Below are 26,492 nucleotides of genomic sequence, written 5' to 3' on the forward strand. Positions count from 1 at the left end.
AAATGGTCTGGAATTTGAGAGGGGGAAGGAGGTTAGGTATCAAGAGGAACTTCCTGCCTGTCAAGATCAGAGACCTGGGCTAGCGGTGAAGGGGAGAGAGAGAACTTAGGGACTGGACTCACCTCCTTGGGACTCTTTGTGAGAGGAGAAACATTGCCTCCTTCTCCCCCACCCCCCTTCTCTCCCACCTTTCTGCTCTTCTGGCTGCAACGCTGTGCTATGGGAAAGCCAAGACCCAGGAATGGGGCTCCATACAGTTCTGGCACGGCCTCTTTCTAGCTGCGAGACCCCTGGCAGGTCACTGTACCTCTCTGGGCCTCTGTATTCTCGTGTAAACCAGGGGCATGGGAAGTGATGAAGTCTCCTTCAAGTTTAACTGGAATCGGTTCTGGATACCAGGAAGCTGTTAATATTAATATGCGGTTGGTGATCTGCCATAGCTGAGACTGAAGGAGTCCCAGATGGCCCAGGGGGTCTCTAGACGCAGGCCTCAGGGTCTTCTCTCCCAGCCTGCTGCCTGATGCTTGCGGACCCTGAGTAGTTCACCCTGAGTGCAGCTGGTGAAATCCATCCATCCTGCTGCAGGTGCTGAGGGCCCTGGGAACCAGCCTGGGAGGTGGGACCCAAGGGAGAGCCCCCTGGGGGCCACAGGAGGAATCGCTGTGACTGGGAGGACCATGAAACTCTACCTCTCTGGCTGGTGGGGGACAGGCGGGCCTGAGGTGCTGTCCGCTTCTAATGGAGGAGAAAGGCTAGGAGGTCCCGGGGGAGTGGTCTCTGTGTGTCTCTCTCTGGGTGTGAAAGCGCAAGCGGGAGCCTCCAATCAGATGCCCAAGTGGTTCTGCCCTAACAGGAGCCGCCTTTGTCCCCCTGCAGACAAAGCCAGCCAGGAGCACTGTGGCCCTGAGGGCCCAGCACAGAAGAGGCTCTGTGCCTACCCTGACCTGCTCTCTTGTTTCCCTGACACCTGCGCTGGCGACCTCTGGGAAGTTTCCCGTTCTTCTCTCGCTTCTCTGGGGGAGAAGGGGGCCCTCCTGGCCCTGACCCAGGGAGAACTTGGGGAGGAGGGCCCAGAGCAGTCCCTCTCTGCAAATGTGGCCTCCACCCCACCTGGCTGGAGATTCTGGAATCTCTTCCCTGGCCTGTACTCAGCATCCTGGTCTGCGGGCTTCATGGACACAGTTGGGGTGTGGAGAAACCGTTCCACCTCCTCTGAGTCCTGGCTAGACCCCCAGCACAGCCCCCTGGCCAGTCTGGACTCTGCAGCCGAGGAAAAAAGCGGGGAGAGGGCGAGCAGGTCCGCAGGGCTGAGAGGCAGGCCTGGGGTCCGTGGGAACTTGGAGAGGGACATGTCACATGGGCAGGGGGCAAGAGGTCCCCAGAGGATGAGTTAACCTGGGAGGATGCTGGCCAGCTCTGCAAAAGCTGCCCTGGGGAGGGAGCAGTGAAAAGCTGGCGGCTGCTGTCGGATATATGTATGGGGGCTTCATGGGGTCTGGCAGGGGGCCCTGGGGACAGCTCAGAGCCTGCCAGGCTCCCCCCATCTCTTCCTCACTGCATACTTTGGCCTCTAATATATGGTCTGAGATCGTGTCTGGTCCCCAAGGAGGAGCCTTGCATCTCTGTCCCTGATGCTCAGAGGCCTGAAAGAGAGATGGGAGGCAGGGAAGATGGACCAAGTGCCTACTGGGTGCTGGATGCAGTTTCTGGTGCTTTGAAGGAGAAAAGAGATCGAGATTGAGAGTAGACCATTTGGGATTGGAACCCCCCACTTCCCCACCCCCATACACGAGTTTTGGTGAAAGAGGAAGCAAAGGTGGTCCCCAGTAGAAACTTCTAGGAGGTTCTGGAGTGGCTTCAGGAGGGTCTAGGGATCCTCAGCTGTTATCCCCAGGATTCCAACCTCTCCTGGTAATGAAAACAGAACCAAGGACTTGGGGCAGGATGGCACTGACCTGCAGATGCTGAGACCCCTGGCATGAAGCTCCATGGGGAGTGGTGGGCCAGGGGCTGGGAGGGGGAAGCTGGGGAGACCCTCCTGGCAGTGACAGGCCTGGCTTTGTGTCCCTGTAAGCCTTGGACTCTTCCCTCTCTGTTTGGAGGGTCATTGGCTTAAGGCACCTCCTTCTGGGCAACGGTTGGAAATGAAGGACTCTGCCCTTCTGAGTCCTCTTCATGAGGAGCTGCATGTTGGGAAGGGTTGGATCTAGTCATCCCTTTCCCCCCACCCTCCCTCTCTTCCTTCTTTTATGTTTGCTAGGAAGACTTTAAGAATTTTCTTAAGAAAAAGTCATCTTGTCCTCCTCTCTTAGTCTAGGCAGGGCCACACTTCAGCCACTCCTGTCTGAAGAACTTCCTCCTATGTAAAAAATTCTCTTTCTATTAAACTTCATTCCGTTTGCTATAGATTAAACCCCATTCCTTCCTGTCTCATGCCTCATCTGTTTCCTCTGGGACCATGGTGGGGAGGTTTTGGGATTGAAGGCCCCCCAAAGAGGAGGGCTCTGCAGGCTGGGACAGGATTCAGCAGGGCAGGCACTTGGTGGGGGACCCTGGCCTGCTGGAGATGGGCTCGCTTTGGTGGGGGATCACACGACCTCTCTGCCTCCTTCCCTCATGTCCCTCCAGCTTTCATCCAGAGCGTTTTTTGGCGGTGATTATGGCCCCCATTTTGGGGGGGTTGTTGGGTGCTGGGGGCCCTCATGTCTGTCTTTCCCCCTCTCTCTGCCATTCATCAGCAGGAACTTCCTTCTTCTTTCTCACTGGCTGTCTCTCTGGGCTCCTGCCCATCTCTCCCAAGGTCCTGGACCCTCCTGCCTTGTCTCTGGGTGGGAGCTGAGGGGGGGATGGTCAGGGCTGGGAGGTCTGTGGGGGCGGGGGTGGGTGGTGGTGGGGAGAGCTTGCGGGCAGGGGTGAGCTAGCTGAGAAACTCGCAGGTCCTCAGCCTGTATGTTGGCAAGGAGACCCTGGTTGGAGCAGGGAGGAAGGGAATGGGGAGGCAGCATCACCAGGAAAAACGGCCCTGAGATGGCGCTAGGGCAGCCCAGGCCCCCTGAGTATAGCGCAGTGGGGTGGGGGAGGGGGCTGGCGGGGCTCCAGAGGCCGTTGCTGTGGAAGAGGCCCTGTTGCAGCTCCCGCCCCTCTCCTCTCTGGGCTGGCTGACTGCCTGCTTCCCAGCGCCGCGGCAGCCACAGAGCCAGGGGCACAGCTCGTGACTGGCCCTCCAGCTCTCCTAGCCTGTCTGCCTGTGGGTCCCCGCCTGTCTCTCTCTGCCTTTGTCCCGATCTGTTACCCTGCCCCTCTCTCTCCAGAGTCTAGCACCTACACGTCTTCTCTCTTTTATTCCCTCTCCTAGTTCCAGGGTCCCAGTATGGGGACCTCAAGCAATACACCTGGGAAGCTCCCATCCTCTGTTCACCTGGGCACAGCAGAGGCAGGACGCCCGCCCGGTGGGGGCAATGGGACAGGGCAGAAGGTGGAAGCTGGGAAGGGAGGGCCCTAAACCCAGAGCAGGAGGGTGTGGCCCTTGCCTGAGGGTGCCCTAAGGCAGAGTCCCTTCCAACCTGTGGAGGCTCTTTGGATGCTTCAGTGCCCTGGAGCCCTGAGTTGGCTGGACAGATACCCTGGCCTGGGAGTCCGGGTGTGGCCAGGGTCAGAGGTTGGATGGGGCAGCTGGTCCAGATTGTGCACAGCGTCCCCATGTGCTGGCCCTGCTGGGGGATGTTTCTGCTTGGGTCGTGGAAGCCTGAGGCCTCCGTTTAAGTTAATCACATTATGCCCTGGGGAGCAATATGGGAGCTGGAGTGAGCTCTGGAGGGGATCCACACGCGCGCGCGCGCACACCCTCACACACTCACTGCAGCCTGGAGCACAATGCTGCCGCCGCGCCCGGGCTCCCGCGGCTGCTCCCTGCTCGCAGGTGGCCGCCCGCGCCGCGTCCCCTCCCGCCTCCCCCGCGCGGCGCCCCGAGCCTCCGAAGTTGCCGGGGTGCCCGCGCCCGCCCCACAGCGCGACCGGGAAGCCGGCGGCGGAGGCTGTCACGCCGCCAGGGGAGGAGAGAGGAAGACGCGGAGGAAGTCCCCGCGGGTGTCAGCGCCCTGTCGCCGCCCGCGCCCCCCGCAGGGGGTTCCCAGGAGATGGAGCCGCGTCGGGTCCGCGCCACGCGCTCCCTGTCCCGCTCCTCCCGCTAGAGAGGGCAGGACGCTCGGGCCGCTGCTCGGGGCGGAGGATCCGGCAGACCCCGGGGGCAGGGCGCTAGCCTTCCTCTCCCGGCCCCCAACCCCGCGCCTGGCGGCAGCGTCCTTCTTTCCCGACTCTCGAGCCCCAGGCGCCCACTCTGAGGGGCGACATGACTCGGCTGAGCTGGTGCTTTTCCTGCGTGATCCGATGGGGCAAGTACCTCTTCTCTTGCCTCCTGCCCCTGCGCCTCTGCCTCCGCAGCCAGGTAACCGCCCTCTGCCACACCTGGCCCCTTCGGACCTTCCAGCCCCCTCCCTCCCCACAGGTACTCCCCTCCCTCAGGCTCCTGGGCATGCGATTCGCCTTATCACCCTCCCACTCTCAGGGACACGTCTTGTTGGCCGTTGTCAGCCTGGCTCTCATCAGAGTTTGGGGACTCGTGGGGAACCCCCACCCATGCTGCACAGATCCAGGACAGGGACTACCTGTCCCTCCCCCAGGGGACACCCCTGGGTGTCTTGGGTTTGGGTCAGAAGTCTGAGGATAGCACTGGAGTCTGTGGGTGGCCCGTGGATTTGGGGGTACAGGGGAACGGTCCTGGGGTTTTAAGCATCCCTTTCAAATTTCGGTGGCAAGGGAAGGAAGATGGGTTCCTGGAAATAGCCCCCCCGTCCCAGCCCCCAAAAGCCGCAGAGTTTAGGCCCGGAGGTTACAAAGTGAGATACACACTGGGACTGGAGCAGCTGGAGGACGGTCAGGAGGGATTTCCCACCACTCAGGGAGCCAGATGGGGAGAGGGTGGCGGCTGGGGCTCCAGGGAGCTTGGGGTGCTGGGGGCCCTGCAGTGCTGTGGGTGGGTGTGCCCTAGTGGAGCATCTTTCTCTCCGGGATCCCCAGAGAGGGTCTTTGACATGGCCTTCAGCGTATGTGTATGGTTGGCGGGGTAGGGGTGGGGGCATTGCCATGACAGCAGAGCTGGAGGCATAGTCACAGAGTAGGGGACTGGAACAACTGAGCATAACCTTAAATTCTCCCCTGAGGGACAGGGAGAACCCCAAAAGTGTGACCAGAGCCCCTAGGAGCCTCTACTGAGCGGAATGACTCCAAGGACTGGAGGTCCTGGCTTTCTGACCCACTCTTCACTCCCTCGGGGAAGCCGGTGGGCCCCTGTCATGTGGGGTGGTGTGCAGCCCACCATTCTGGTTAACAGTGCCTGCTGTGGAGCCAGCCTGCCTGGCTTTGAATTCTGGCTCTACCACTTACTAGCCGTGGGCCTTGGGCAAGTTACAGAATCTGCCTGTATCTTAGTTTACTCACCTGTAAAATGGGGAGAATAAAAATATGTATGTCATTGGAGTGTTGTGACAATTAAACTTGGTAATGCATTTAAAGTGTTTACCAATGTGCCTACTCCATAGCAGGTGTTTGATAAAAATTAGGGATATTATCATTATTGTTATCATTCCTTTCTAGCAGGGATCTTGCAGACTTTCAGGCAGGCCAGACCTGGGGTATGTGGGAATGGAGAGATTTCTCCCAGCATACATCCAAATGGATGGGAAGGATCCTCCCACTCCATTGGGTGTTTGAACTTTCAGCTTCTTCTCCCAGGTGCTGAGCCTCAGTTTCCCCCTCTGCTGTTCCGCAGTGGGGAAAGGTGCCAGCAGGCTCTCGCTCCAGTCACCCAGGGTATGCTTTGCGATCTTCCAGCAAATGCATCGTCCCCAGGGATTGGCTGGGAGGCAGGCACTGCGGCTTCGGACCACGGGGCTGGAGCCCTGTCCACATTCCACTAGGCTCTGAGTTCAGATGCTGTGGAGTCCGGATTTCTAGATTTGGGGAAAGGCAGCCTGCAGTGAGAAATGGCCAGCCAGGACCAGGTTAGTTGGACCCCAGGTTGCTTAGCAATTCCCCCTCCTCATTTGCAGAGGTAGAGGATGGTGGCATTGCCTCACCCCACTCTCCCCTTCCTCCTGGGCCAGGTTTTGAGCTGGGTGCTGGGGGGAGGGGCTGGGTGAGCAGCTGCAGCTGCCTCCCTCCAGCCTCTGAGGGGCCTGAGTCAGGCAGGAAATTGGAGCTGGGGAAGAGATCAAGATCACGGAGTCGAGCTCTGGGAAGGATCTTATTAAACATCGTTGGGATTGTGTCCAGACACTGTCCCCACCCGGGGTGCTGGTGGAGGGGAGGTAGGGGAAGGGGAGTGAGTGATGCTTCTTCCTGTGTCATCTGGGGAAACTGAGGCTCAGAGAGGGGCTGGTTGGAACTTCTCGGGGAGCACCCACATTTCTGGAGTGCAAGGGAGTGACCTCAATCTGGTACCAGAGGGGCGGTAGACGTAGGCCAGGAGAAAGGGCCTCCCCTGTCCCCTTGGTGGGCATTAGCGTGAAGTGCCCCATGCTCTGGGCTGGTGCACCTTATGCCAGGGCTTGGTGCGTGGGCATTGATGGGGCTTGAGCCCCTACTCACTTGGCTGCACAGCGGTACATGGAGTCTCTGCCAGGGCTCTGAGCACCCCAGAACTCAAAGCCAAGTACGTATGGGGGTGGAGGCAGGGTGTGTGAGCATGGCTTGCCTGAAAGGGAGGCCCTCGGGGCATCAGGGGCCAGACCCTTCCCATGCCCGGATCTCTTCTTGTTGGCTCTTCTGGAGCAACTAGGGAGCCAGTGGGTCTCAACTGACCCATGTGGTAGCCCTGTCCTTGGCTTCCCTCTATGTGTCTCTGCTTCTCCCTACCAAGCTGCCACACTAGCTTGTGGATGAGGAGTGGTGAGGACAGTTAACATGTCACCACAACACGGGAACATAACCCCTAGTCCATGAGTGACTGTGTAGCTACAGGAGCAGGAAAATTTTTGATTCATGGGAGATGTGGAATCAGTCCAGCTGTGTGACTTTGAGCCAGTTGCTGAACCTCTCTGTGCCTTGGTTTCTGCATCTGTAGAGTGAAGGTTAGTAGGAGGCTTCAAAGTGATGCCCCAACCAAGTGCCTGCTTAGTTAGTATTGATCTTCCTGGGGCCTCCGGTGGAGTGTCAGAGTGTGAGGGTGGGAAAGTGTGCAGGTCCAGGGGCTGAGTGCTTTGGGGTAGATTTCTGTGTCTCGTGCTGTTGGTGTCTACAGCTGGATGTTGGTGGGGCACCTCTGGAACCAGCTCTGCCCCCACCCTTTGGATGTGAGGCCCCAGGACTGGCTTGGAAGAAGGCTACAGTGTGTGTGGCCCCGTGTGAGAGGTGGCAGGCTGTGGGGTTTAGGAAAAACTCCAGGGCCTGGGAGCCATGAGCCTGGGGCTCTGCTCCGATGGGCTTTGTGACCTTGGCAAGTGACACCACCTCCCTTGACCGCATGGTGGTCATCTGTTAAATAAAGGGGCTGGATTAGGTACAAGGTGCCCATAGATTAACCTTTCTGGCAAACACGTTCAATGTGGCCCTCAGAGTGATTTTTTTTAAAAAAGCCAACACTTTCAAATTTATATTTTTTTCAATTTTGTAAAAAGATTTTATATAAAAATGTAGAATTGGCAGATTGAAAGATCTGGCGATGTGGGCTCATGTTGCTGCATGCTGCCATGGCTGGAGCCCAGTTGTGAGTGTCCCTGTCAGCTGGAGCCTGCCCTCACCAGGCCACCATGGACCCCCTGTCTGCTCCCCTCATTGAGCTTCTGTCTGGCCCCTGAAGGCTCTTACTGTGGCCCTTGGGCAGCCGAGCTCAAGGGCCTTTCCAGCTCTAATGCTCTGTGACCTGCAGATGCTACGACCAGTGGTGACAGAGGAAAACCTCAAAGCCATAGTAGGAGAGGTGCTAGGCAGCAGGAAGACTATTTTGATGGACAAGAGGAAAGATAGGAAGAATGGGTTAGATAGGGCTGGGGCGCTGGCCTGGGGAATTCGTGGCATCGCAGAAGGGGTTGCTAGAGGGGGCCTTGCTTGGAGGCCGCCAGCCTGTTTGTTCTGCAGGTGAGGAAACTGAGCCCAGGGAGGGCCTGCCAGGCTCAGGCTCCAAGGCCATGAGCTCATTCCTGCCCACATCCACCCTCCCCTCTGCCTTGGCCCGCCTCCGGCCCGCCAGCGCCGGTGCCAGCAGTTCTGACTCTGTTTCTTCAGCTGGCTACTGAGCAGGGGGCTGCAGGGAAGAGTGCAGGGAGGTCTCTCTGTGCAGACAGGAGGGTGGGAATTAAACACAGACGCGCTACAGAAATGTCTGAGGGAGTGGGGGTGATGGCACAGGTGGGGCCTGGGTCCCGAGGCTTCTGGATCCCAGTATGGAACACAGCCAGCCCGCTCAGTGTGAACCTGACCTCTTCTGCCTGTGACACACCGGTCTGGGCACAGGGTGGGGATCCCAGGATGAGCAAAGCCATTCCAGCCTCTAGAGGGTCTGCAGCCTGCTGGAGCTCCAAGGCAGGGTGTTGGCAGCAGGCAGGGGAGGGTGCTGCTGAGGGGGTGGTACCGCAGGTGTGGGCAAAGGTGTGCGGGTGGCCTAAGGCCCTTTCAAGGGGGTCAGAAGGAAGATTTGGGAAGGGGGCAATGGATACTAAGAGTAGGAAAATATGTTAGGATCTGTTGATTGACTGATTGATCGAGTCATTCATTCTTCAATCATGTCTGGTGCCTGCTGTATGTCCTTGGCCGTGTGTGGGTGGGGACAGAGACACCAGGCCACGAAGGAAGAGTAAAGGCTCACGAGTCTGGAACAGGGTCATTACACACAGTTAGAGATGTTTCAGGTGGCAGAGTTTAACATTCAACAGGGAGGAGGATGGTGGTTAAGTAGCAGGAAGGACTTCCTGATGGTGGGAGGTTAAGATACAGGAGGGACCCCCCCGTAGGCTTGGAGAAGAGGGAAGGGGACACTCTGGAGGCAGGTTTCTCCAAGGGAACCTCCAGCACTGGGTCCCTAACTCCCATTTTAAGTCCCAGCTGAGGAGACTGGGGAGGTGGCAGGGCCCCCTCGGGCTGTGTGGGAGGCCAGACAAGTTGCTGTCGCTGTGACTTGGTCTTTGGTCTGCTTTACCAGCATTTCTGGGAAGCTTCAAGATGATTTCTCAGAATTCTGAAGATAGCTGCCGGGAGGCATGTCTTCAGTGACGCCAGCAGCAAAGGGCTGTGTGGCAGGCAGGGGGACCTGGGCAGCAGTGGGCACTGGGATGTCAGGGCTTAGCTGGCTAGGCCCTTGCAGGGCTGGCGATGGTGCCCAGTGGGGGTGGCGCTGGGGCTCCTGGCGAGGCCTCCTGAAGACCAACCCCTTCTCTGTGCTCCAGCCAGAGAGCCAGGGAGGAGAGAGGGAGGGTTTGCAGGACTGTCTGTCTGGACATCCCCAGCGGTGACTGCAGGGCCAGCTCTATGTGGAACACTGGTCCATTTCAGTGTTGGCTCAAATGTCATTTGAGCCCCAGCAGGCTGGGTAGGGGGTCCGGAGCGGCATTGTGATTCTGGCAGGGATACTGGCTAGTGGTAGAACATTTTCCAGCCTCAGAGCTCTACAGAAGGACTTGGAAAAATATGGAGAGGTGACCTTGACTCCTCACCCTAAATCCTTTACCAGAACAAAGACTCTAAACTAAGACTCCTGCTCTAGGAAGGACCAGAATTCGACACCTCACTTCAGTGTCTTCCCCTGACTTCGCAGAATCACCAAACAATAGACGGTTAGTTCCTTGTGCAGTGCACAACCTGAGTATCTGAATGTGGCAGGCTTTTCTCAGATGAAGAGTGAATGCTTCCCTCTGGCCTGGGGTCTCCCAGGTAGCTCTCTTGGGTAGACTGTGGCCTGGGCGTCAGCACACTTGGCCAGGCAGGCCCACCTGACGGGGGAGGCCAGTCACAGGGGCAGAGCCCTGGGTTTGCACTGGGCGTGTTGCTGACAGAGAGGCAGGGGATCTGTAACTCTTCGTACATGTGGCCCCAGGCATGGACAGCACACTCGTGTGTGTGCGTAGGAGCCCAGGCAAGGGGACTTTCTCGCTAAGTTATTCAGTCCAGGAAAATGCTCTCCAAGTGCCTACTCTGGGAGGGGCCTGTCCTCATTTTGTGTGTTTATGTGAGTTGGACTGTGTGTCCTGGTGTGTGTGTGGGTGTGTATGTGTCCACAGAGGGGTGTGGGGCTGAGCCCTCTCCCTCTCCCCTGACAGCTCCAAAGAGCAGAATGGGTGATTCACCAGCCCCCACACACCCTCGCTTGGTCCAGCCAAGGCCGGAGCTCAAAGAGGAAAGTTTTTTTGGGGGGAGGGCAGTGGATCCAGACAATGAGAGCCTGGGGTGGCTGTCGCTGGATTCCCTGTGGGGCTCCCTGGGAATACATCGGGATTCTGTACCCAGCCTGCTTCCTACCCTCTAGACCCCAAACTCTTGCCCCTGGGCAAACGTGCGGAGGGGTAGGGGCGGGCTGGTGGGCAGCGGCCACTGTGGGGGAGCAGCAGGCCTGTGGAATGGTGGGAGGGGAGAACTGGGCCCAGGGACGGGGAGAGGGAGGAGGAGGAGGAAGTGGGGAAATGCAAACCAAATGTTGGCCCAGGGTACAGTCAAGAAAAACAGACTCTCGCGGGAGCCTGGAGCGGGGCTCCTTTTCAGAAGGGCAGGAAGGGCTGGGACAGATGTTTGGAGGAAAGAAAGAAAGAGAGAAGGGAAAAAAAAAAGGGAATAGGAAAAAAGCTGGAACGAAATCCACAGCCTGGGGGCAGGGCCATTCTTCTGCAGCTTCAGCCTGGGCTCTCCTGTGTTAAGGCCTGTCTTGGGCCCCGAGCTTGGCATGTGGGCACCGGGGTCTGTCCCAGCTGTGCGTGTGCAAATGTGTGTGTGTTCCGAGGCCGGGAGGGCAGGCGCGGCACTCGGACAGGGAGGAGGGGCCAAGGAGCCCTGGGTGTGCAGACTGGCCAACCGGGGGTGGTCTGTTTGTCCATCAGTGGTCTGGAAGGCTCTTGGAGCGAAGTCCCCTGAACCGCTTTGCTGGGGGTGGGGGCCGGCAGTGAGGAGGGCAGACTCCAGGCCTGCCAGCATCAGATCAGGACAAGGTGGAGGAACACTCATGGCTCATAGGGGGGTGTGTGTCTTGGGGTGGGGGTGGCTTCGGGGGGCCCTGCCTCTGATAGCTGTCTCTTTGCCCTGTCCCCTTCACACCCCCTGCAAAGCAGGGCTTCTGACCCCCAAGGCCACCGTGGAGCCTGGGAGGAGGGAGGAGAGAGGAGGCTGGGACAAGGGGGTGGAGAGGGGGAGGAGAGGAGGAGGAGGGAGGGTGAGCTGGAGGCAGCAGGGCAAGAGGCCCGGCAGATGCTGGCGGAGCCGGAGCAGCAGCGGACTCAGAGCACCCTTCTGCTGGCTCTGTGGGGACTGTGAGCTGCGGGGGGGCCCTTTGCAGGCCCTGCCTGTGGCCCGAGGGACGGGACCCAGCCAAGATGACGTGGATCTGTCTGTCCTGCATGCTCTGGGTAGGTCTAGCTGCTTTAGCTGGAGGTTGCCCTCCCAGTCCTTCAGCTGAGAGCCTGGGGCGGGGGGCGTTGGCGGTGAAGAGGGGACGGTTCTGCCTCTACAGGACAGACTGACGAGCAACCCTCTGCCCGAGGACCTTGCCCATCCACAGGGCCCAGGCCCTGGGTCCGTGGGTTAGCACATCCCTTCCCCCGCCCCGCCAGCCCCCACTGAGCCCCAGAGCTGGAGGTAGAAGGAAGCCGGCATTAAATCTGATTCTTTTTGGAGCCTCCCCCCACCCCTGCCGCACTGGGGGGAAACTTCTTCACCCCCCTCAGTTGTGCAGCCCAAGAGTTTGGGGTAGGGGGGACAGTTGTGGGGCCTGGGAAACGGGATAGCAGCCCAGAATATCGAGTCTGGAAAAGCCAGGTTGGGGGAGAATTCTCAGACTCCATCACTTTTATCCCTTCTAGACCCAATTTCACCTTCCACCCACTGCCATCCCATCGTCCACAGCCCTCCCCGCCTTACCCAGACTCCCCCCACCCTGGAGGAGGGAGTTGCGGCCTGCCCTTCCCCCTTTCTCTCTTGGCCCCGGATTCAGGAAGGTGGGTGTCAGGGAGGGCGTCCCTGGGGGGCAGGGAGGTCTGGGGGCCACATGGTGAGGGTTAAAAGTCTTGAGGCCAGTCTTGGGCAGAGGCTCCTGGGAAACGGGGGATGGGAAAGGGCCGGTTGCTGCAAGGGGATGGGGGCACAGGGGGCGGGAAGGAGACCCCTTCCTCAGAGGGGCTCCTGCGGGCTCTCTGGGCTGGACGAAGGCATGCACGGGGTCAGGAGGGCGAGGAAGTCATCCCTGGCTGAAGTTACTGTTGGGCTCTGAGAGAGTGATGGCTGGTTTGGGGGAGGGGGCTTCAGGCCCACATCCAGATGTGGGCTTTCCTGCTGCTCTCCCTGTCCTGGGCAGTCCTCAGGAGGGCCCTCTCAGTCAGGCAAGTCCAGGCTGGGGACAGTTGTGGGAACTCAGACTTGGGCAGCCAAGTGTCCTCTGGGCAGAGAAGAGAAGGGTGGGGGCAGGGACCTGGAATGCGGGGCTTTGGGTGGCGTGTTGGGCCGGGGTGCAGGGATGGTCTGAGTAATAGATCGAAGGTGCCTGGAGCATCCTGCAGAGGATGCATCTGTGGTTCGTGGGTCCAGTGCTGACATCTGTCAAATGGGAGCCCTGCCAAGTTCATCTCTGTGCAACAGGGTGGGCAGCAAGGGAGCCCTGCAGCAGGAAAGATGGTGATTAGACTGCAGGGATGATGTGCTGCTGTCAAGGGAGAGAGGGCTCTAAAGTCCCTTTCACTTGAGAGGTCTTGGGAAAAGTGCCTCACCCCTGTGAGCCTCAGTTTCTCCATGGGTGGAATGAAGATTGCAGAGAGGCAGGCACTGGATTCTGTATCCAGATGCCTGGGCAATGCCTGGCAGGTAGAGTGCCCTGTAGGTGTTAGGCCCTGCCTGGGAGCGGGGAGAGGGGCCCTGTGGATGCTGCCTCCTGGGCTTAAGACCAGACGAGCCTGTGTCCCTCCTCTGGCTCCTTTTCCTCACCTGTCCTAGTGCCCTAGGCCCTGCCCCTTCCTGGCCGTCCGGGATGCCCATGGCCAGGGTGGGCTGGAGTATGAGAGGGTGCAAACTGGACAGAGGAAGCAGTCCTGGCATCAGACAGGGGTAGGCTCAATCCTAATTCCATTGTTTACCATAATTATGGGTGGGTGGTCTTGGTAAAACAGTTCTCTTGTGCCTCAGTTTCCTGATCTGTAAAGCAGGAAGGATAATATCTGCCTTGTGTGGCTGGGATGAGGAAAGAGACAATAGATGTCAAAAGACCAGTTACCCAGGCACACAGTAGGTGCTCAGTAAATGCTTATCCCTTCCCTACTCTGTAGCCTTCTACGGGATTCCCTTATCCCAGACCTGATGTGGGGGGAGGGTCACCTGGGAAGGGTGTCATGGGACAGGGCCCCAATCCCTGGGGGATGTCTCCTGATTGCCCAGGGGCTCTGACCAGCTCTTCTGGGGCCAAGAACTGGATGGGTCTGTGGCTTCAGGGAGGTAAATTGAGGCATGGTCTGGAAGACACAGGTCTTGTGCCCCAGGGTGAGTGCATATGTGTATGTGTTCACATGTTCCTGTATGAGGAGAGCTGCAGATATTTCATCCAAGAAGTAATATATCTGTAGTGCATAGTTTTAACAAGCCCTAGGAATAACAATCACTTTATTAGCAGAGCTACTTATTATGCATAACTTGATTTTCTCATCAAGCACTCCCATTTGCTATTACACATTCAAGTATGGTTTATTTAGAAAATAATTACATGCCTCGTAACTGAGGCTTTTGGGTGCTGTGCCGGTGGCATGAGAGCCGCAGGCCCTTCCTTGCAGAGGGGCTGCTCTGTCCTCAGGGAGTGGGAAGGGGCTCAAGATTGGGCTGATGAGCCACGAGGTAGGAGTTGGGGCCAGGTGCAGCCCCCGCCCTGCCATGAGCAAGCCAAGTGGCCTCGGGCCGGTCACTTGACTTTTCTGGCCCTCACAGAAACCTGGACACTATTCTCTAAGGCCACATCCAGCTGCAGATGGTGATGTGCTCTGCTTCCTGGGGCCAATGTCCTGCCCAGTGCTAAGCACACATTTTCATCAGAAGCGTCCTTGTGAGCCCCTGGATCCCTTATGTGCAGTTCCTGCCACAGAGACCCCAATCTGACCCTTCAGTCCCAAACTCGCTCTCTCTAGTTTCATTCACCTGTAGGGGCCTCCCGACTGAGGGTTTAGGAGCTGGGCTGGGCTGCACGAGACCGGCCAGGTCTGGAATAAAGCCCTCCTCTTGCAAAGATCTTCAAAATGACGTGTGAGGCACAAAGTCGGGGAGCAATACTGCACTCTTTCTCCGCAGGGTTGAGGGCAAGCGTCGCACGCTGGCCAGAGTGCAGTGCAGGGGGCAGATTCTGGCCCGGTGACTCGGTAGCTGTGTGACTGTAGGCAAGTAGCCTCACATCTCTGTGCCTTGGTTTCCCCCACTTACCTACAGGGCTGTTAGGTTTTAAATGAGCTAATTCATACACTCATTTAGGAAAGTATATTCGCACAGTAAAAGCTCCATAAATGTTAGCCCTTCTTGCAGGGTGGCACATTTTCAAGGCCACCCTGTAAGTCCCAGTCAGGCCTAGAACCTGAGCTGCTGCCTCCCCACCCAGGGCTCTCCATCCTGGGAAGGCTTCAGGGCAGGGCGTGTGGCCTCAGTGTGAGTGGGGTCCCGAGAATGATGCGAGGGTCTCCTGCAGTGGTCAGAGCGTGCACCTGGACTCCAGCCCGCCTGGGTGCCAGCCTGGACTCTGCCGCTGACTAGCTGTGGGTCCCGGCCAGTGACGTAGCCTCTCTGTGCCTCACCCGGTTACCTTTCCTGGACTTACTCACGTTCATTTGAGCCTCCCTGTAATTCTGTGAGGTAGGACGGGAAAAAGAGTCCTAGTGTGCAGCCAAGGAGAAGGGGACCCATGGAGGTGAAGTGGCCTGCTCAAGGCCACATGGCCACTGGGCTCAGTGCTCCTAAAGAGAGGAAGAGTATGGGCGGGTGGAGGCATTAGAGCTCTGGGTTGGAGGGGCTTGTGGCGAGTAGCCCAGGGACAAGGTGGTGTTGGCCGGGTAGTGTGATGAAGAAAGGATCCCACCATGTTGCTCTCTAAGCCCCTCCAGGCCCCCGCCCACCGTTCCACTGATGAGTGTGGAGCACCTGCATTCGCCAAGCAGCTTGCAGATATTGGGCAGACGATTGCACCTATGATGGGTGTTACCAAGAGGGAGCCTGCGGGAGTATTTAAGGGGGACCTAACTTCTGTCGGGGGAGGGGAGGTGTCAGGAGAGACCCCTCGGGAGGTGAATTTCAAACTGGATCTAAAGATGAAGCTCTGAACTCAGAAATCCACGTGCAGGAAGTGAACGCAATTGAAGATGGCTAAGACCAAGGCAAAGAGGCCAGTACTCGGCCCTCGAGACACAGGGGCTGGCTGCAGCTGATGACCTGTTGGGCTCCCCCAGACTGACACACCTGTCAGAACTGGCCACTGCTGCCGTGGTTAGGGACGGGGACCCTGCCTCAGACAGAGCTGGATGGAATCTTTGCTCCACCCTGCCCTACCGGGGCAAGTTCCTCCGCGGCATCCTAGGATCCTGGGCTCTCGAGGCCTCAGCTCGCTCCTCTGAGGCCGGGAAGGAGCTCAGGATGTGTTGGTGTCTGCTCTCATCCCTTCTGCTGGACACACGGGACATGGAGCAGAAGTGTGTGCAGACATATCTGCCTGGTGGGTGGCCCAGTGCACACAGCAATGACAACACGAATCCCAGCTCACCCCTGCTGAGTGCTTGCTGTGTGCCAGGCCCTGTTCCACTTGCTTCACTGGCATGATCTCATGTCACCCTCACAACCACCGATGGGTGGTTTCTATCTCTAGCCCATCTGACGGATTTGTAAAGTGAGGCAGAGAGCAGCTCAGCCACTTGCCCAGCTAGCAAGTGCAGGAGCAGGCACACTGCACCAAGTACTGTGATGAGACACAAAGAAAGAGCCACCTAGGGAAGCAGGGGACACCAAGGCAATATTCTTCCCCAAAATGTCAGCCTCATGAGTTGAATCATGAGGAAACAATGAGACAGATCCCAGTCGAGGAACGTCGTGCAAATCACCCGCCCTGAAATCTTTTAAACCTCCATGTCAGAAAAGACAAATAAAAGGTGGGTAATGTGTGTAGACTAAAGGATGAAAGAGACCCAGCAACCAAAGGTGAGGCACGATCCTGACTGGACCCTGAATCCAAAACACAAACAAACAGAGACCCAGCTGCAATTTGCCGTTCTTGGGCAGCAGGGAATTAGCACACGAAACTCGCGTTGCTCCCTTTCCCCACCTTCCCGCGGGATCCCGAGTGTGATCACTGCATTGGGCTGTGTGGAGGACACAGAAAGCTGGAGACGGCTGAAGTGACAGCACGTGGACATTTAGTGAGTCCACGGGAAGGGTGCGCGCATGTCCATCTTTTCCAAAGCTTTTACACTTTTCAAAATAAAAAACCAAGACAGCAGTTGGGGATATTGGTTCTGACAGTGGTCGCTGGTGTCTGGGATGGTCTCTCTGGGAGAATTAGGTTTGAGTCAGGCCTTCGAGGATGCCTGCCTAGAAGCTGGACAAGCTGACAGGGGAGGAAGGGCATTCTGGGCAGAGGGAACAGCCAGGCAGGGGCACGGTGGTCCACGGGGGTGGGCAGGGGCCGGGCAGCGTGGAGCAGTCTGCGTGGATGCCGGGCAGGTCGGGCTGGGAGGGGATGGAGGCTGCTTCCTCTGCTGGCTCCAGGAAGGGCAGGGTTTATGCAGGACACGGGGGAAGTCGTGGCAGCATTTTGGGGTGAGTGGGGTGTCACTGACCCCACAGAGCTGTAGCTGTGCTCCTGAGAGGCTGCACAGGGGCTGTGGGCGGGGAGAGGCCCGGTGTTGGGGCCCAAGAGGCTGTTGCAACAGCCCTGGGCAGAAGAGACAAGGCCTCAAGTAGGGCAAAGGCAGTGGGATTACAAAGCACAGGAGGCAGAATTCACAGGATCTGGCAACTGGTTGTGCGTGTGTCGGGGGAGGGCAGGGAGGAGCTGGGAGTGACTCAGAGTTTTCCACCCGGGGCGACCAAGAACACGGTCAGGCCATTAGCTGGCTAGGCAATGGGGCAGGAACTTCTGCGTGTGTGAAGGTGAGGCGGGTGGGGAGAAGCTGGAATTTGAGGTGCCCGTGGGGCTCCCAAAAGTCAGCCTGCAGCTCCACTGGGGATCGTCATGTCCCCACAGAGATGCTGGCTGCTGCCCGCCAGGCTGAGGGAGACAGGACGAGGCTCGGGGATGGCCAGGAGGCTGGAGCTGGTGGGACTGACCACCCGGGGCTGCCCCAGGCCTGACTGTGGTCCCTTTCCCAGGCTGTTTTGCTCCCCAGCTCTGCCCCCCGCCCCCCAGGCTGATGGGCCACAGGGAGCCTCGTCGTGGCAGCGCTAGAGCAGTGCCCTGGGGAGGAGCTCAGGAGCAGGGGACCCCTGGGACTGTCACCCCATTCATCACCACCCCGCCCACTGCTGCTCTGCCCCATGGGGCAGGGAGGAACCACAAACAGCCTTTCCCACCCAGGGCCGAGGACTCCCGCCAAGGCTGTCCAAACCAGATGTGCCACACCCCTCTGGCTGGGTCGCCCTGGCAGGCTGGGCTGGAGGGAGGGAAGGGAGGGAGAGGATGCCCGGGGCCAGGAAAGCTCTCTGATGCTGGGTGGGCTTGTTGTGGCGCTAGGGCTCTGCGCTTGGAGGGTGGGGAAGAAGGACTTCCACGCTGAACCCCTTGCCTTTGTCTGGGCTCTGGCTCTTGAGGGAGGTGGGCTTGGAGGGACCAGGACCCTTCGCCATGCCTCCTTCTGCCCCCAAGTTTTCCCCAGGTCCCTTCAGAGCCAGCTAATTCAGCAAGGGAAGGGCACACACGCTCCATGAGGCTCTCTGCCCCTTGTCAGGAAAAATGACGATCATTGTCATAACAAGCGGTCACCCCTGAACAGCACTTTGCACTTCACGGGGCTCGTTCACATCCCCTGCCTGTACCTGCAGGGCATCCCCTGGGAGGGGAGGGGAGGTACCAGACACCCTGTTTTTCTTCTTAGTTCAGATTTTAACATCTGATTTTTGAGAAGTTCTTTTTCCTTGTCGAGTCTAATTATGCCTCTTTGCAGCATCTACTCACTGTTTTTTGTTTTGCCTTCCAAACTTCACAGACTGTGTCTGGTCCCTTCTTACAATGCCAGCTCCTTCACATAGTTGACGACGGGAGGCTGACCATCCTAGACTTTCTCCTCCAACATCCTAGGAAACGTCAAAAATATGTGATGACTCTTTTGACAGATCACCCTGTGTTGCGGCAGGGGAAGTCGAGGCCAGCAGCACCTGGGGCCACTCGGCTGGAGGTGGCAGAGCTGGTCCCTCGCTCCCACCAGGGTGTCACAGTCTCTCCTCAGAGGGGTGATGTCTCCTCACTGACTCTGCTCTGTCATCATCGGCATGTCCCACCCCAGCCCCCCAGTCCATTCCTCCCAAAGGGTCTGTCCCTTTGTTTCTCCCACTCTGTCTATACTCGGACTGTCTGGTCCAAAGCGCTCATTTTCATTTGGGGACTGTGAGGCCCAGAGAAGGCCACTGACGTTCTCAGGCCGCACAGCCTAGAAAGCAGGTCTCCAGACTCCCATCGCAGTGCTCCCTCCGCCAGCGCCAGGACCAGGTGGAGTGAGGGGCGAGAGTGTGCCCCGACGCTGCCCTGGGGCGGCTTAGGGGGGCCTGAGCAGGGCAGAGATGTGTCTGAAGCCCTGTCCCTGCCCTCCAGGACCCCATGGGGAGAGCATTTGTAAACTCAGATTTTCTGAGGCTGGGCCGGCAGCCTGGGGCCCCTGGGAGAAGCAGGGGCGTTTACCAAGCTGTCTGTCTACATACCGGACAGCAAGGAGCCTCCACTGCCTCGACTGTGCTTTGGGGGAAGGGCTGGATTTGAGGTGTGGGGAGGGAAGTTTGGGGGATGAGTGGGGATGGGAAGCTCTGCCTGACTTAGTGGGGGGGGAGAGGCAGGCTTGAGGGGTGCCAGAGCAGGACCGGGAGAGTTGGCTTGAGGGTTTCCTGTCTGCCTCCCCCAGACAGACCATAAGCGGAACCCCCTCTCTGCTCCTCCCCACACCCTAGGCCTGGCTGCTGCAGTTGACATGAGCCTGGGTCCCCTCCCTGGAGTGTCTGTGACAGATTGACGGGAAGGCCCCAGGCCAGGGCCTGAGACAGGAAAACAGGGGAGGTGAGATGCCAAATGGAGGGGACTTCTCTGCTCCTCCTTGTGGGATGGGGGACATTGAGTGGGGCCCCGAGCTGGGCATTGTCCTGCCCTTACCCTACCCCCAGCTGGAGCTCCTAGAATCCAGCTCTCTGGAGTATCAGAACCGGGGTGGTGGTCCTACTGGGTTTGGCCAGCAGAGCCGGGCTACCCTGCATCACCACCAGGGGGCACTGCGGGGCCCCCGCTCCCCAACCCTCGCCCTCCCCACCTGTACCTGGGTTTTTGTCTCTGCTCCCTGTCTCCATCTCTGTCTGTCTGTCTTTTGGAATTTCGAACCCATCTCAAGCTTCAAAAAGGTTGAAAATACAGTGCAAAAAACTTTTTCTGAGCCATTTGAGAGTAAGTAGCTGGTGCGCCCTACCCTCACTAATGCTTTCCTGATCACCCCACCAGGCCTTCTACCTGACCTGGCCCGGCTGTCAAAATCAGGCAACTGACAGGGAGACCTTGCTACCATCTAATCTGGACCCCGCGGGAGTGCCGCCAGTTGTCCCAGTGATGTCCTTTATGGTCATCAACAGAATCTGGCTCCGGACCAGCGTTGCTTTTGGTTGTCACGTCTCTTAGTTTCCTTCGGTCTGGAAATCTCCTCAGCCTTTCTGTGACTTTCATGACCTTGTCACTTTTGAAGATTCCAGGCCATTTAATTTGTAGACTGTCCCTCCTGTTAGGTTGGCCCGATGTTTCCTCATGATTAGATTCCGGTAGTGGCTTCTTGGCAGGAATGTCACAGAAGCAATGTCTGTTCTCAGCGCACCCTGTCTGTGGCGTGCGAGTTCCACTCACCCCATTACTGGTGAGTTAACTTCACTCCCTTGATTAAAGTGGAGTCTGCCAGCAAAAGTGACTTTTTTCCTCTTTGTAATATGTGAGTATGATGTGGCAGGGAGCTTTGAGATGATGTAAATATCTTGTGCCTCATCAAACTTTTAATTTATTCATTTACAGTCATGGGTCGCTGAATGATGGGGACAGGTTCTGAGACACGCATCCTTAGGTGATCTTGTGGCATGTACTACACAAACCTAGATGGTAGCGTCCACTACACACCTATTACTCCTAGGCTACAAACCTGCACAGCACGTCACTGTACTGAATACTGTAGGCAACTGTAACACAGTGGTAAGCACTTGTGTATCTAATAAGATACAGTAAAAATACAGTATAATAATCTTATGGGACCACGACCGTGTATGTGGTCTGTTGTTGACCGAAACGTTGCTATGGGGCACTGATTGCATTTCTTATTGTCGGCATGGACTCATTTAAGCCATTCTTATCATTGTGTATTTTGATACTCAGATCTTCCTGAATTTGGCCTTGGGGACTCCTGTGTCTTTCTGTCCTTCTGTCCCTCTTTGATCCTCTGGCCCCCTCGCTAGTTTCTGCACGTCTCTCATTCTCTGGGTGTGCTTGTCGGTCTTTGTCTCTGCCTTGATCTTGGTCTCTCTCCTCTCTGTCTCTCCACCGCTGTGTCTCTGTCTGCTTCCCCTGCTCCGCCCCCCTTGGACTTGGTCTCATTCTGTCTGTCTGTGTCTCTGTGCCTCTGTCAGCCAGCACTCCCCTCTGTGGGGTCTCCAGACAGGAGTCCCGGACACGCTGGGCTGTGGGATGCTGCCACTCTTCCTCCTCTGAACTCACCCTCACCACCCCCGCCTCTGTCGCAGGGCTGGGGGGCTCCGGAGCAGGTGCAAGGAGAGGATGCGGCAGAGCAGAGCCCTCCCCACCGCCTGCAGGGCTGTGATTATGTCTGCGTGTGTCCCTGAGAGTGCAGAGGTGTCACGAAGGTCTGTGCCTGGAGAGGGGAAGGGGGAGCTGCCGGGCTCTGTGTCCTGTCCCCAGACGCCGGGCCTGGAAAGTGAATCCAGTTAGACCCCCAGGTGAGGGCCTGGGGCAGGGGATCTCTCCTCTGGGGAGCCCGCCGAACAGGGGAGCGCCCCCAACTGTGCCTGGGCTGGGGCCAGCAGGGCAGCTAGTGTCGGTGCAGAGCTTTGCAGCTTAGAGTGTGGCCCTATATGTGGTTACAAAGGACAGACCGTCAGAGCTCAAGGGGAGTGGTGCCAGCTAAAGGGGGAAACTGAGGCCTCTGGCAGTTGTGGTGTGGTGACTGGCCCAGGGCTTCAGTGCAAGTTAGACACAGAGGAGGGCTTGGGCCACCGGCCTGCCTCCCTCTCCCGTGAAGGAGTGTAGTTTAAAAGGATAGTCAACATATCCACAGTTTCATCACACAAAGAATGGAGAATAAATATAAAGATGGAAGAAGCCTCCTGGGCTGGGGTAGGGGGCACTGGTGAGAATAGTGGGGAGAGGACGGGGGAAATGGCCTTCCGGGGCCCTGGGTCAGAGAAGTTAAGGCCCAGCAGAAACCGCTGCATTCGTACGATGGGGTACTAGACGGCAACGGCAAGGGAGGAGCCGCTGCTGCTGCAACCTCAGGGGTGAACCTCACAGACTAACGTCGTGTGACGGAAGCCAGACACAAGGGCACACACTGGACACTTCCATTTCTATGAAGTTTGAACATCGGGCAACACGACTCTTTGGTGATGGAAGTCACAGTAGTATTGCCATAAGGGTTACGAGGAAGCCTCTGGGGCGTGGTTCTGTAGGACATGTGTAAAATTGTGTCGAGCACTGCATGTAAAATTGGTGCACCCTAGTGTGTGTAAGTCGGGCCTCAGAGTAAATAAAAGGAAAACAAGGGTGAGAAGCTATTCAGGGGGCTGTGGTCCCTGGGGACAGGGCTCATCTAGTTGCTGTTGGGACCCAGTTCACAGGCCCCAGCGAATCTGGGAGTCTGGGATGAGTGTCCTGTCACGACCTTTCTCTGTCCCTGGGCTCCTCTTCCCTCCTCTGGACCCTGAAGGGCTCTCGCCATCCCTTTCCCAGTCACTGCCTACCTCTCCCCGGCCCCCCGACTCCTTCCCCAGGACCCCGGCCTCCTGCCACACTGACCCCTGTGCCTTCCTCCACAGCCAGAGGATCTGGAGGCCCCCAAGACACACCACTTCAAGGTGAAGACCTTCAAGAAGGTGAAGCCCTGCGGAATCTGCCGCCAGGTCATCACCCGGGAGGGCTGCACCTGCAAAGGTGAGTGGCTGGCCGGGCTGCGGGGGAGGGGAGCTCCATCAGGGGGGGCGAGATGGCCAGGCCCAGGCCAGGCTGGGACTCTGCTGTGCACATGTCCTCGGGGGCCTGGCCTGGTGGCTTGTTCGCATCTGGAGGAGGATGCCAACTGAGCTCTCTGGACGGCAGGCATGTGGGCAGGTGTGGTGGGCGGGCAGGTGGTGGATGGTGTGGAAATGGCATGTAACTTGTGTGTGGATGACAGCGTATGTATGTATGTGGATGGCATGAAGAAGGTATGTATATATGTGAATGGCAGCGGAAGCTGCATGGCTAGTAGGTAGCGGCATGTTGAGGGTGTGTGGACGGCATGTTGAGGGTGTGTGGATGGCATGTTGAGGGTGTGTGGTTGGCGTGTGGACGGCATGTGGTTGGCGTGTGGAAGCCGTGCGGAGGGTTTGTGGAAGGTGCCTGGAGGTCATGTGGACGACATGTGGTTGAGGTGTGTGGGTGGGATGCAGGTGGCGTGTGGGAGGCCTGTGTCTGCCACAGCCCTCCCCTGTGGCAGCGTAGGGGTGACTGTAAGAGGCCGCAAGTCAGAACTGGTGGAGGACCTGCTGGCTGCTGCGCCTTCCAGTCACTAGTCTCACCTGCTCCTGGCAAAGCCTGCTGTTTGGCTGAGACTGTTGCCAGAGAAGTTGGTGTCTTGTCCCAGATCACACAGTGACATCAGCAGGAGGCCCTGCACCCAGTCTTGGTGACTGACAGCATCACGCGCCCAGTTGCCTCACCAGATGCCCCCCCGTCCTTCACCCCATACGCCATCCGTCGCCAGGGCCCCCCAAGGACAGCTTGAGTCACTGAGCTCGGCACCATCCCCTCCCGGCTCAGCTGCTGTCACCGCTTACCTGGATGACTGACTCAGCCCTGCCTTCCCCTGTTCCCCGAGCTGCTCTCTGCGATCCCCCCCACACCAGCTTCCAGCAGGGCCAGTTATGTCAGTTCTGGGGTTAAAGACTTCGGGAGCCCCCATGACTTCAAGACAGCACAGACCCCTTCCCACGGCTGCAGGGCGTGGCGGGCTTGGCCCTTGCCCCAGCTCCTGGCACAGTCCCTGACCAGGCCCGCTATGTCAGACAGGCCACTTAGGCCGTGCTCTTCTTTGCCCTGGGGCTTTTCTTCACTCAGCTGTCTCTGCCTGGCCTCTGTCCTCTTCTCCCCTCTCCCCATGCTGAAGTCCCAGCAGGCTGGGTGGCGAGGCCCAGTGAGCAATTTCTAAAGCACTTACTGAGCACCAAGCGCTCACCGGCATGACGTCATCCGATGCTGACAGCATCTGGAAGGCACTGGTGTCACCCTCATTTTACAGAGGAGGAAACTGAGGCTGAGAGTGGTCACATCTATTGCCAAGGCACCCAGCTGGCTGGGTTGGAGTGGATTTTTCAGGGTGTGCGCTCTCGGAGGAAGGAAGGCATTTCATCGGGGCGTTGGAGGTAGGAGTGGATGGCCGGAAGCTGCGAGTGAGTGAGTATGCGTGGATGTGTGTGGAGGGCATTCCAGGCAAGGTCTGCCATGGGCAAAGGCAGAAGTTTATGGCCCTTAAGTGCTGGGACACCCAGCATGAGTTTAGGGGGCCCACAGGAAATTTTGCAATACCAAAATCAGCCACGTGGTGTCATCCTTCTCCCAAGAGGTCTGGCTGGGACTGGCTGGTGGCTTAGGCAGGGCGTCAGGGAGCCGTCACAGAGGAATTGCGGAGGGCAGGGTTTTGCATTTCGTTTGTGTAACAGGCCCCCACCGTGCCCTGCACTCGAGGCTACCTATTTGGCTCTGGCTCTCCCGTCAGTTCTTTCCTTCCTGGTGTCTCCCCATTACCCCAGGGAGCCCCAGTGCTGCTGTGATAGAAGGCAGCCCTGGGCTGGGTCAGAAGGAAGTCCTGGGGACACTCACTGTGTGACCTTGGGCACTTCTCTGGTTGTGGTCTCCTGTGGCCCCCATATTCCGTAGTTCTAGGTCCTCCAGTGGATTTGGCCCGGGGGCTGGGGCTGAGGAGGGGGTTGGACTCCATGGGAATGTGGGCCCCCCACCCCAGGAGAGGGAGAGGTGGCCCTCCTTCCACCCAGCTCCCAGACTGACCTGGCCTTTGTGAACCAGCGGGGAGGGTGGGTGGCCAGGCTGGTTTGGCAGCTCTGGCTGGGCCCCTGGTGGAGGGTGGGGAGTTGAGAAAGCCAGGGCTACACTGCAGAGGCGCCACCAGGTGTCAGGACTGGGCCGTGGAAGGTGGAGAGGCCAGGCCCAGCCAGAGAGGAAGGAAGAAGATTCCTGGCTCTACAGGCCACATGTGCACCTCAGCAAGAGGACTGGGATCCCCAGGCTGGGGGGCGATGCTGGGGGCCGCTGACATCACTGTGGGATGCAGGAGTGGACCAACGCCCTGTGCTTTGGAACCAGGAGGTCGTGGTGACACGATGTGGATAGACCATCTCATCCACCCACCCACCCACTCATCCATCAACCCACCCACTCATCCATCCATCCATCCACCCATCCATCCTTCCAGGGCCACCAGATGTGGTTGTTTTCTGGCTGAGGGCACAAGTGTGGCCTAAACTCTGGCCCACGTCTATTTCCTAAGCCCAACTCAAAGGGTTTGCTCTGCTCTCTGGTTCCTCTCAGTCTTCGAGTCTTGGCTGTAGCGTGGCAAGCCCTGGATCAGTGGCTGGGAGTGATGGTTGGGGCAGGGTGTATGGAATACCAAGGCCCTGGATTCGCAGTCTCCACGGGGCTTGCAACATCGAGGGAACTCCTGCTGGAGGCAGGGGGCAGTGAGGAAACTTTCCTAGACGTGCAGACGCTGGGATCTTTGTCCTGTCTGTCCCTGGCTGCCCGGCTGTAGCTTGGACCGTTCTTCCGCTCCCTGCTCTCCTGCATTTCACGTTTGATGTAATATGGCAGAAGTGGTGGCCAAGGGAGGCCAGGAACTCGAGGTCCGGTCCTGGTTCAGGGGGACTCGAAGACGAACAAGGCAGACAAGGAGCTGAGGTGGGGGACACACAGGTGTCGCAGACATACAGGCAAGGCGGTTCCGCGAGACCTCGCCCGGTCTTACCGTGCCGTGCCTGTCTCCTCCTGCGTACGACGTGGTTAAGAGTAACCCTGTCCTTTGTCTCTGGGGGGTTACTGTGAGAAACACTGAGGTTCTATGTGTGACTGTGAGATTGTCAGGGTCCTAATGCTGGGGACTAAAGCTCTGTGTGAGGGAGCGATGGCTGAGAAAATGGGAGAAGAGGCACAGGGACATTGTTAGTGGCCGGGGCTCTATTTCTGGCCCTGCCACTCACAGCTTGTGTGAACTTGGATAAGTTACTTCACATCTAGGGCCTGGAAAATTCCCTGGTTGGAGTCCGTAAAGGCTGGATAACTCTCTCAGTGTAGGCTGCTACTTCACCTCCTCCGTGTCCCCTGCATCCATCCGACAATCATGGGCAGAGCCGTCCTCTGGGCTGGATGCTGGCGCTGAGAGCCCTTACCTGAGAAGGTAGACACACAGTCAGACAGCCACGGGCCACGTCGGCAAAGCTGACGCAGGTGTGTGTGCAGGGCTGTCTCTGATCCAGCAGGGGTGTTCTTGTGAGGCTTCAGCAGGGAAGGCATGTGCAGGTGGGGTCTTGAGGGATGTGTAGGAGGTCCTCATTCCAGACAGTGGGTTACCTACAGGTCCCTGGGGGAGTGATCTAGGGGAGTCAGGTGAGCAGTGGGGGCGCCAAGGGGAGGCTGGATGGACCCAGAACTTTGCTCGAGGGCCCTAGTCTCCCACCAGGCCGAAACCCAAGATCCAAGGGAAGAGACCAGAATGCCAGCTCAGAAGCCCAAGGGCTGCCATCTGGGCCTGGTTTGGGGCCAGACTTGGACTATTCCCCTTCCCAACGCC

The sequence above is a fragment of the Eulemur rufifrons genome, chromosome 1 (assembly GCF_041146395.1).
Source record: "Eulemur rufifrons isolate Redbay chromosome 1, OSU_ERuf_1, whole genome shotgun sequence".
Taxonomy (NCBI): domain Eukaryota; kingdom Metazoa; phylum Chordata; class Mammalia; order Primates; family Lemuridae; genus Eulemur; species Eulemur rufifrons.